Here is an 11,320-nt window from a genome sequence, read left to right as displayed (position 1 = left end):
TTGTGTAACTATCTGAATATCATTATTGAGTTAATGCAAAAGGATACAGAGAAATTCATTTTTGTCAATATTGCCCACCCAGAGTTTGAGTGTATGGAATCACATATCTCAGGTTTCAGGTATGCAGCCACAATGAGTTACGATGTATTGATCCAAACTCATGAATATAGAGTATTGTGGGGAAGGGCGTCCAGGAAAAAAACAATCCTTTGAAATCAATACGCAACTTCCTGCTTATAAGGAAGTGGGATATTTGCTGTGGTCAGTTTAAAAGGAAAATGCATTGTCAAAATATTGTCGAAACTGCAAATCGTTTTAAATAATCTTATAAAAAATTATCTTAAATTTGTCTTTCATTTTGTCAATTAGTCATGTATTGTTCCAAGTTAGTTAAATATCACAATTTTGGTTGATTCTTGATTTTCGACATATTCAAACATTGCATTCCCCACATTTCTTGTTCAGCCCATTATAATTGAGTTTGTACAATTTCCAACCATTTTGTTCCACACACATCCTATTTAGGCCTTGTTTTCCCATTAGGCCGACTAAATCATCATTTTTGAATAGGCACAGAGAATGAAAGGGTAGTTTAGGGGATTTACATGGATACACAGCCAATGGGAGGGGCTGGACTTTACCCCCACATAGCACAGAAGGGAGAGGAGACGAGCTTTTGGAGGAAAAAAAATACAAACCAAATTAGAGAAGTCGGTCAGGCGAGGAGGAGAGGAGGGAAAGGGGTTAGTGAAGGAAAAAAGGAGGTTATAGACAAACAGAGTAGTGACCTGAGCAGGGAGGGGCGAAGGAGACACAGTAACAACATACTGCAGCTGGGAGGAGAGCACTAGTGATAAAGGCAAGACGATATTTGAATGAACTACACTTTGAGTTGTACTTTATGAAACAGTGGCTAAACCAATTTCGGATTTTTCAGAGACTGCCTATTTGTAAAGCACTGCGGGTGGAATGCTTCTCTCCGTAATCTGCATTAAATCATCTTGATAACTTAGGATATCAAATGCTGACAGTGGGTAACAGCAGCAGTTAATAGCAAGTTACTAATAAAAACAGTTTTTCTTGCAGTAACAATCCGGTAATGCCACAGAATACATTTCCTCTCTTGTGTTTCTCTCCAGATTTTACATTCGCTGCTTGTTTGTAAAAATACAAGGACAAAATCCGCCATTATAACTGTAACTGAAAATGAAATGCATCTCTTCCTCTTTTCTTTTAACCCTGCTTTACTGGAGTTGTCACATCCACTCATTCATCTCCTCATATGTATTGACAAAACCTTATGTTTCTATATCAGCCCTGGTCTGGATTGTTTAGTGTAGTGTAGTGTTAAGTTCTATTGTCTCCAGCTCCTCTTGGCACAATGGCGCAAACAAGAGTGAAACCCTAGTAGGGCTCAGGGTTATGACACACAGACTATATAAAGAAGTGGCCTAAGTGAGTGTGACGTCACCCATAGCGCTCCCCTCCAGTCAAATGAAGCTCATCGAGACCAGCAGTTAAAGGGTGAATTTGGAGCCGAGTTCCATATTTGGACTTCCAACTGTGAGTATCATAGCAACCAAAGAGCCAATCTGGAGCGAAGCTGTTGAAGGTAACGCCCCTTCCGTTGAGCGACTTCAGGGAAAGAATTTGTCTCTTAATAATGTTCATATCTTAACTTACAGAACAGCGAAATAATCATACTAGGATCACGTAAAGCGACAGTTTTCGATGGAGCCAGAAGCACAGCCCATGATCACTTCCTATTTGGAACACGGCGGCTAGCAGGTTATCTATGTCCATTTATATATACAGTCTATGGTCACACATCAGAATTGTCAGTTAGCCTAATGCCATTCAAAAGTATTCTGACACTATAAAAATAAATGTTTACTAGTAGTGATCTGGAAGTTTTCTTTTAAGTTGTTGGCCTGCCTCATTGAGCGTTTCCATTCTAGTATGTGACCAGCTTTATAAAATGAAACTTTCTGAAATATAAAGCAGTTATTGTGACATAAGCAGCCAGATAATAGCAGCTGAAGTTTAGGTTTACATCTTTTGGAGTGTAAATTGAACTGAAATGACCTAATTTTGCTTCTTGTCACAATTATATATATTTTTCATTCATAAATTTGCAACCTGAATAATCACTGTTTTCAATAATCTTGACATGCGTATTTGTTCACTTTGATAACGCAATTGAAACCAGTTGAATTGTGTATATGTATCCCAGTGTTTCGTCCTATCTGACATGTCCTGTGCCTCCGTGTTTGCCTTGAAAGTAAAAGGTCTTCATTGCTCGACCGTGTTCAGCGTGAATCCCTTTTTGTCCAGCCGGTGCCCTCTGACCCTTCCCCTTATGTCTGCGCGCGTGCCTCTCTGGCCTTAAGCGAATGGAACAAAAGGCTTTTTCTGTGTCCACCCTTATCTCACCCCCCTCCCACCACCGCCACCACCCCTCCCCCTTACTCTCACCCCGACCACCCCCACCCACTCGGCACACGTCGCCCTCACCCCCCTCTGTGATGCATCCATAGAGCTGGAGACGCATGTTACAGCCTGACAAGCCCAAGACAGCATTTTGAAAACAGCCACGGCCTTCTCTGCATAGACCGCAGCATCCTACGCCTTTCCACTCTTCTTTTCAGAGACGTGAATTTTAGGGATTTTTTTGTTTTTGTTGCTCAGAAGAGAGGAAGAGTCAAAAGGGTGGAAATCATTATGGCGTCGGTTCTTTCAATCAATCTCACCATCAAGCATGTCAAAAATAATGAGTTTCGAGTATTCTAGTTACATTGTCTAAAAACCTGTCAAAACTAGGACCCTTACGCATTACACCCTCCTACAATTGTAACCTTCACCCCTTTCTTCCTCCAGCTCTCCTCCTCTCACCCTCTTTGTCTCTGCTGTGGGCTGGAACGCTCCAAAAAAACATTTTATTCACAACATCTAGGTGTTGAAACATATTTCATGAAAAAGTAATAGTTCTCCAGTGTGTTTTAAATGTTCAGTTTGTAACTTTTCTGGAGGGAGGGTCCGCCACCTGCAAGTCTCCAAGGGGATGTTATTGCTTTGACTGGAATGTTCCGCAGTATGGGATAAAATGTATCTCAGACAAGCACGCCACAAGTTATAGACCAGATCTGTGGGGAGGTGGCCCTACATCATTATTTAAAACAATGACAGTTACTCATATTTATTGCCGTTTGGTGAAATTTTCCAGGCAAAGCAGTAACTTTGCAGTAACAAGCAGTTGGAGGACCCTCTACCAGAATTTTTTATAGTGTCGTATATTGACGGTGATGGTTCAATCTCTGTTATCTCTGGATACTAGTCACATTTGAGGGACTATGCGACTGGTTGACAGGCCATATAAACACACATTATCAGCTGTGTTTACGTCAGTCTGCCCCAGGGCAAGTGTGGCTACGGAAATAGTTCACCACCGCCTACCTATTTAGATTTAGGAGTGAATGAATAATGCAATAACCTGCAAAGTGACTGTGAGTATCTAGAAAGTGCTGAATGAAACAAAGCCATTACTACTGCTAAATCATTTCCGCTGGTCTGGTACGGCACAAGTGTAAAATGACTATGATTTCACTCCATCCAAACATGTCTATTGATACATTTGATAAAACAAGTTCTGAACATCCCAATATCCCTGTTGCACTATGTATGCTGTCAAAACTAGGATGCTCACACATTACACCCTCCTACAACCGTGACCTCCGCCCCCTCTTCCTCCACTCTCCCCTCTCACCCTCTGCCTTTTATTGCCTCATCTGCTTTTCTTGTCGGGGTAGAAGTAAGCGGCTTAAACACCTACAGGGTGTGACATCGGCCCCACGCGCATCCCAATCCAGTCAGTGAAGGCAGGAGAGGGATTTTGACTGAAAAGGAGAGCGTTTTATTCGTCTATTCTGTTGCTCCGGCTCGGGTTGGCATCAGCGGTGTGACTGTGGTTGTGGAGAAGCCAAGGCTGTCCCCTCACATTAGTCGGGGCTGAGGGAGACAAGCCGTCACCCCCTCCGCTACACTGTCCTCCTCGTGCTTATATCAGCGTTCGCTTCTTGTCTCCTCTCTCACCCGTGCGCTCATCTCCGCCATGGGCACCGGTCCCCAATCTCGGAGGTGATTATGACAAAAACGAACGACCCCCAAGAGACGGGGCCAGGGGAGATAAGGCAGAGGAGAGAGAGAGAAAGGAGTGAGGAGGAGGAAGAGGAGGAAGAGGATTGGAGACGGATGATGTAACAAGGAATTTGTGGATGTGTATTGTGATTTACCTTAGACTGGGGTCGGTGGCTTTTCTTAAGTTTTGTATTAGTTTTGTAAGTCTGCTATAAACAGGCCCATTATAAACAGAATTTGGCCTACATGTGTTTATTTGTTTTTGAAGATTCCTACTTCATACCTCCAAACATTAACAGCTTCAGTCCTCTTTTAGATAGAAGTTGCTTATACCCTTGTTCCCCTGATCAAATATGGACATTCATAAAATAAAAGTTTTCGATTCCTTCTCTAACATTTCATATTGTTAGAGCCCTCGGTCACAGCATATGCAGGACTGGTGTGCGCTTGTTTGGGGCCACTGGCACGGTATGACAGCCACATCTTGGTAAATTTGTCCCAGGGACCCAGGGAAGTTCCAGATGAATTTGCTGGTCGGGTCAAATGCTTGTTACAGACAGTGGTGGAAGAAATACTCAAGAAGAAGTACTCAAGAAGTACTCAATTTTTTTACTACCATATCCATAGCTATCAAAGTGCTAGAAAGTGAGTAAATGTATGTCACTTGAATTAATGTTTGTATAGTGTCTGTGTCGCATGTGTTGTGATGTTAATGTGTAGCAACGAAGCCACTGTTTTATGTGCAAGGCAAATTTCAGATCTCTGATCTGACAATAAAGTATTATCTATCTATCTATCTATCTATCTATCTACTTTTACTTTGCTAAGTAAAAGTACAAATACTGGAGCAAAAAAATACTCAACTAAAAATAAAAGTATCACATGAAAAAATCTACTTAAGTAAAAGTATCAAAATACCCGTTTAAAAATGTACTTAAAGCATAAAAAGTAAAAGTATTTCGTGCAGATTTTGACTTCTTATAAGGCTTCAAATGTATTGATTTTGATAAAGATTTGTGTTGGGTTTTGTTCAGTAAAAACAGTTCATTGTTTTTAACTACCTGTTTTTATTTGTATATTTCAACTTGTTAAAAATATCTCCTTGAGACTTAATAAAAAAAAAAACACTTTTCAGTCTAGTTCAAAATGCAGTGCGGCAGAAAGTACAGATACTTGCTCTCAAATGTAGTGAAGCAAAAAGTATCCACTTTAAAATATACTTAAGTAAAGCACAGATATCTAAAATTTGCACTCAAGTACAGTACTTTACTGCTTTTACTTTGTTAAGTTCCACCAATGGCTACAGAGTACTTTGCATGGTGTGATAGACTAGTCAAATTCTTTATTAGGGAATTGCCTTTAAGAAAAACAATGTAATGCAAATAACATTTGTGAAACAAGAGCAAAAAGTTTATTGACTCTAGGTAATCTGTCACTGAAGAAAATATTATCCAAAAGGACATCTCCAAGGGAGTAGTCCATTCTTTCAGTGCTTACTGTACATAATTACAAAGGTGGCTCATGAATATAGATCTAGCCTTCCCATAATTTGTTGCCTTGCAGAATGGGTTCATGACCTCATGTGGTCGCCAGGGTCAAACAAAACAGCAGCATTAAGGCCCAAGAAGGTCATTAGAGGCACAGAGGGCTGATGGGGGAGAGCTGTTAACCCTTTCCTCTGCTGCATGTACCACTGTGGAGGAGAGAGGAGAGGAAACGCAGGGGAGGATATGAGAGGAGAGGTCATATTATTGTAGCATAGCAACCCAGGTTTCAGTGTGGGTTGAGGCAAAGCAATAATATATAATATAGCTGAGAGGTTAGACAGCTTAGAAGAACCTTTCAAGATGGATGTGGAGAGAGAGGCGCACTTTCGGCTTGGAGAATGGGAGGCGATGGTAGGAGGAGGTGGGGGTGAATTGCTGGAAAAAATATAACCCAAACCTCCCCATCTCTCTCTCTCTTCCTTGCTCTCTCTCTCTCTCCCACTCTGTTGTCCGTCTATGCCTCTCGCCCCCACCCCCTCCTCCTCGGTGCATCATTAAAACAAGCAGTGTAGTGTTCAGAGGCTGCACCAGAGACAGTGACCTCCACAATAAGGAGATGTTCTTGCTTCGGGGAAGAGAAGGTCGTTCTGTGTGCACTCCTCTCCTACGACTTCCAATGGAGTAAATGAGATTTGGAGGCAGAGAGGAGGACGGGATCAAGAGGGTAGACGCGCAGAAAGATAGATAGTCAGAAGCAACGTGGAGACTCTAGCTTAGACTTTAACATACTGATATAATGAACAGTGCAAGACCTCCGTTCTCCCTCAAGTCAAATGGAATAGAAAGTATAAATGAAAATATTGTTTGCATTATGCCAGTTGGGAAAGAAATCATTTGGTTTCCCAACTTTAAAATAGTGGGTTTGGATACAGGGAGATCTACGTTATCAAAAGCACTGTTCACACCATTGGGTATTGCAAGTTCTGGTTTGTTTGATTTGGAAGACAAACTACAGCACTGGCTTCATTTCAAGGCAAGTAGCCAAGTGGCAATAGTATTGTTAGCTAGAAAAATATTAACATCACAACACTGGCACAAAATCTCGCTCTTTTCAATGGGCGTGATTTCAGTTGAAGACTATGGCATAGCTTGGAAAAGTTCACTGTGCCTTTAGTTTTTTGTCACATGATGCATCAGCTGTAGGTTTAAAAGGCAAAACTATCAAATAATACAGTTGGTAAAAAGTAGGTAAGCTATAGGGTGTGACAAAGTTGGTCCAAATGTTCTGCGCTCCATCCAAAGAGGTCAGAGGAACATTGAAGAGGCAACAGGTGATACAAGAGTCATTTTATGTGAACACAATGTGGACCTACACTTTTGCCAAGGCCGCAGATAATACAAGATGTCTATGCATAAAAACACTCAGCCTACCCATCATATACTGTACATACAATTACAGCTTAGACCTGCTCTTGGACAGGGAGAGCAGCCCTCTGGGTGACACAAGGACAGCCCCCCCCCCCCTCTCCCTCCTCCTGCGCCATGTCGTTTCACACAAGAACAAAATGTGTGGGCAGCACGCACAAACACATACTCTATCCTCCACCGCCTTAAATCCAATAACCCCGATTCTCTCTGCTTCTCCCACTGTCGTTAGCACCCATTCACATATTCTATGAGAACTTGGCTTCCTTTCTTTCAGTAACATCCTCAACTATTCCTATTTCCTCTGTACTTGTCATCAATAGACCCCTGTACCCATTCTCCTAATTTCTTCGCTTTGTCTAAGAACTAGAACTGCTTGTCACTTACCAATACCTGATTTGAGTATCACTGAGCTGCACCTTAGCACGTATTGTTGCCTTATACCTTGTGCCAAATATTCCTTTGTGCTGCCTCCCCCTGTTCCCTGCCTGCACCTGGTGGAGATAGTGTTGGGAGCCGCGGGCTGCGCTCTCTGTACAAGCGAAGGGGCTACGGATGGCACCCGGCAACCACAGCTGTTCCCCTCGCTAAATAGATAGTGAAAGGTAGAGGATGGAAAAGGTCTGTGTGCTATTTTTATGTCAGTTCTAGTAGATTTTTGCACTGTTTAACTCAATGTGACCAATTATGTTGCAGCACATCGCAGCAGGGGAGCACATCAAGAAAGTGAATGAAAGAAATCTGCAGCATAATTTGCCTAACTTTTGCTCGTTTGAGTTTAAATGTAAGCTGACAATATGTGACTAGGCCCTTTGCGATCGATATTTTATCCCTTTCAAACAGGAGACAGCTATTTTTGGTTGGAGGAGCTCGGGAGGTGCTAAGGTCTTCAATGTGGGTGCTCACTTAACATGTTCATTTTAGCTTTTATGTAGTGATGTATAAAACCTAATATGGAATTTGATTTGTAATGTCTAATAGTCATGCTTAGTGGTTGCCGTTTGCACTTTTTTATGGAAAGGCTAGTGCCTCCTAAAGCCCCCCCTGGCACTGCCCCTGCTTTCAAAGTGTTTGGTGTTTTTTTAGTCTTTCAATGTTCTTTTGGAAGTACTTAAGAATGAATTTAAACAACAACAGTAAGTAAACTAAGTAAAACCATGTTACGTGTATATCTGTATACTTCAGTACTTCACCACAATAACTTTTGACGGTAGTTGGACCATGAGTGGTTCACTGACATTGTACAACTAGGCTTGTCACTGTAATAAATTCTGAAGTACCATATATTGCTGAAGAAAATATAGACGATAAACGGAAGTATTTGAATTGAACATGAGCAGCAACGCAGCAAATGAAACACTTGGTTACACTGAGTCATAGCAGTTATTTGTTCTGCCCTCTATAGCTCAAATCTGATCATAATCCAGAAAAATAACTAAAAGTTTCCCACTAATACAAAGCAAAAGTACCAACGATAAATACTGACCCCTAAAAATTACTGTTCCATCTATCATGTATTGAACGATAAGTCGATGTAGTAATTATCGTGACAGACCTACATACAACTTCCATTCTACTACTCAACTTGATTTAAACCGAATGTAATCTGTAATCGAGGTTACACTTTCATTTTTGGTTCCTCTGGTCAAAAGTTAATTGTTAATCTTTCACCTCTCTGCCAAAACTTCTATTTTGCCAACATGGATCTAGGCCTGTCATAACACATTTTGAAGCCCATTTTATGCCACTGACACAATAAAAATAATGCAGGATAATCCCAGTAAGATAATGTTTAAATATACAGCCTAAGCAGCAACAAATACATGGCAGAATGAACCAATGATTAGCCATATAAGTTATTCAACCCTCAAATCTTTTCGTGTTACATCAAAAACAACAAAATAGTCCCCACTATTGTAAAGACACTGTACATACAATAAATACTGAACCCCAAAATATACAGTCCCAGTTTTCACATGCTGAATGATAAGTCAACAAAGTAATAACAATATTCTTTTATGATACATTTATTTTGTGTTTATAAGATTGGAACAGTGAACCTCTAATGCAATACCCATAACTCACTCATCAACTTGTTTTGAATGGACTACACACTACAATCACTGAGTGCTCCTGATATCCCTCGCCTTCCTGCTTTACTCCATTGCTCCAAACAGATTGCCTTGAAGACTGATCACATTTGTAAGTGGCCTAATGATGCATAAACCCATCCACCACAAGAGAGAGCGGTCCGGCAGAGAGAGGAGAGAACACAGCCCAGGGGAAGCCAGGGGAGGCCAGGGGTCCGGAGCTATTCATGTCGGGCCAGATTGTTGGAACGACTAGCGTGAGGAAGGACAACCCTGACTAAAGCAGCTTGGTGGGATTGAGTTTGCCGACTGGACAGTATGAAAGAGAGAGGGAGAGGGAGAGATAGAGAGAGAGAGGAAGGGATAGGGAGAGATGGGGTATTACAAACCCACTGCCCTAATCCGCTGGGCTAGTCTCTTTTATCCAGTCTTTGCTGTGCTTCAGACTGACGAGGCTGCTGCTGTGTCATGCCACACTTCACTCATTCTGTTGGTCTATTATTACATCACTGTACAACTACAACACTTCCCCTTAAAGGTCTCCTACTTCCTACATTTAAACCAATCCTATGATGTGTAGAGATATTTTTTTTTCACATTTACATTTACAGTTCCTCTTATTATCCTCATGAAAGTATGCATTTCCCCAAAAGTTTTAATAAGCTGTAGAACCACCAAGATGGACATACTAAACATTTAAAATTTAACTAACCACAAGTGTGTTTGTGCCAATCATATATCAGGTTAAACATGCAATAGTCTTAGTTTTGTGAAATTTTAAAATCCCTGGCCCTGGCTCTGTACTATTTCATGTTTGCTCAACTCAGCCCAAGAAATAATGGGGCCTAACACTGACAGCCCTCCCTTGTTTTCCCATAAAGTTACACTAATGCGTGGTTAATGATAGAGGTTATGCTACAGTGGAATTACCCCGGCCTTTAGCAAACTGTCCCACTTGATGCGCATCACATGGTTTTCTGGTGAGGTGTTTTCCAGTCAAACCGTGTCAAACTGCTCAAACGCCACTGGTGGTTTCTTATAGTTGCCACAAGAGGGGGTGCGTTACAGAGTGCCCTGGTCAATCATTGGTAGACAACACAAGCCAACAACTAATAGCAACTCCTTTTAAACTGAGTGATTGTAGATTGGTGCTGGACTGTCAGTAATGCGTGCGTAACATGCGTAAAAGTGTTAAGGGGGTTCCTGGTGCGCCACAGATCAGGTGGATGTCTCATTTCCTGGCTGTGCCTAGAGAGACTGAGGGGAGATACGGGGACACGGCATGTGTAAAAGGAGGGTAGAGCGAGCACCAGCGAGATAGGGGGAGAGAGAGAGAGAGAGACGTAGAGACACGCGCGCGCAGAGGAGGAGGAGGAGGGGGATAGGCTCCTGATACCAAGACACGGAAAAGCAGGGGAGGGAAAGAGAGAAAGAAGAAGAAGAGGAGAAAGGGGGAGGCTGGGGAGTGGGTGAAAACAGGGGAATAAGACTTGAAGAAAGCACACGGCACCGAGGAGAGCACGGACACTTACCTTTTCGAGCTTTCGGGGCCAGCTCTCGCGTCTTGTCGTCTGCTGTCACGGCTCATTGGACTCTGCGCGTCCACCCCAGACCCCATGGGGTAACAGGTACGTCTCACTTCCTAGTATTAGCCTCTTTGTAATGTTCCTGGTGCTAACAGGTTCATACACTCATTTACGGCAGCACTTTTTGGCGTTATGTCAACAATTAGTTTGGTGTCGGTGCGTACAGCTGATAGTTAGTGGGGGCGAAGGAGACATGACACAATGCAACTCTTGCCGTAACACTTGTACTGTAAAGAAAGGCCTGTCTGGCTATCCGTCTGTCTGTGTGCGCTTGGTTCTTTTATTTCAAACTGCAGACCCGATGGCATCGCGTTAGCCACAGCGCGAGTATAGACCCGACAGCGATCGAGAAGCGAGCGGCAGTCAGAAAGTCCGCCTACCTGTTCCATACGTGACAGGCAGCCGTCTGTTGCGCCTGTTGATACTGCAAGAAGCTGTCATTTGTTGGCGAGATCCACTCTGTGTATGTTTGACAACGTTATGTTATATCTATAGACAGTGGAAAATACATCTAACAACGCTCAATCCCAGCTTCCATGTAAAGTCTATAGGAGAGTCTATGGAATGATAGCTTTATAATAACAGCAGGAATCTATTG

General features: G+C 42.3%; 1 protein-coding gene across 2 annotated transcripts in view; it reads left to right on the top strand.

Moving 5' to 3' along the window:
* The first annotated feature begins 10,266 nt into the window (after nucleotides 1-10,266).
* zbtb46 (zinc finger and BTB domain containing 46) overlaps nucleotides 10,267-11,320 on the top strand; it is a 73,997-nt gene continuing 72,943 nt past the window's right edge. For both annotated transcript variants that reach the window (XM_033969092.2, XM_033969091.2), the window contains exon 1: nucleotides 10,267-10,764. The gene's annotated coding sequence lies outside the window, so the exon portion shown is untranslated. The remainder of the gene's footprint in view (nucleotides 10,765-11,320) is intronic.

The sequence above is a fragment of the Periophthalmus magnuspinnatus genome, chromosome 7 (genome assembly GCF_009829125.3).
Source record: "Periophthalmus magnuspinnatus isolate fPerMag1 chromosome 7, fPerMag1.2.pri, whole genome shotgun sequence".
In the NCBI taxonomy this organism is placed as follows: Eukaryota; Metazoa; Chordata; class Actinopteri; order Gobiiformes; family Gobiidae; genus Periophthalmus; species Periophthalmus magnuspinnatus.
This window is presented reverse-complemented; position numbering and strand designations above follow the sequence as displayed.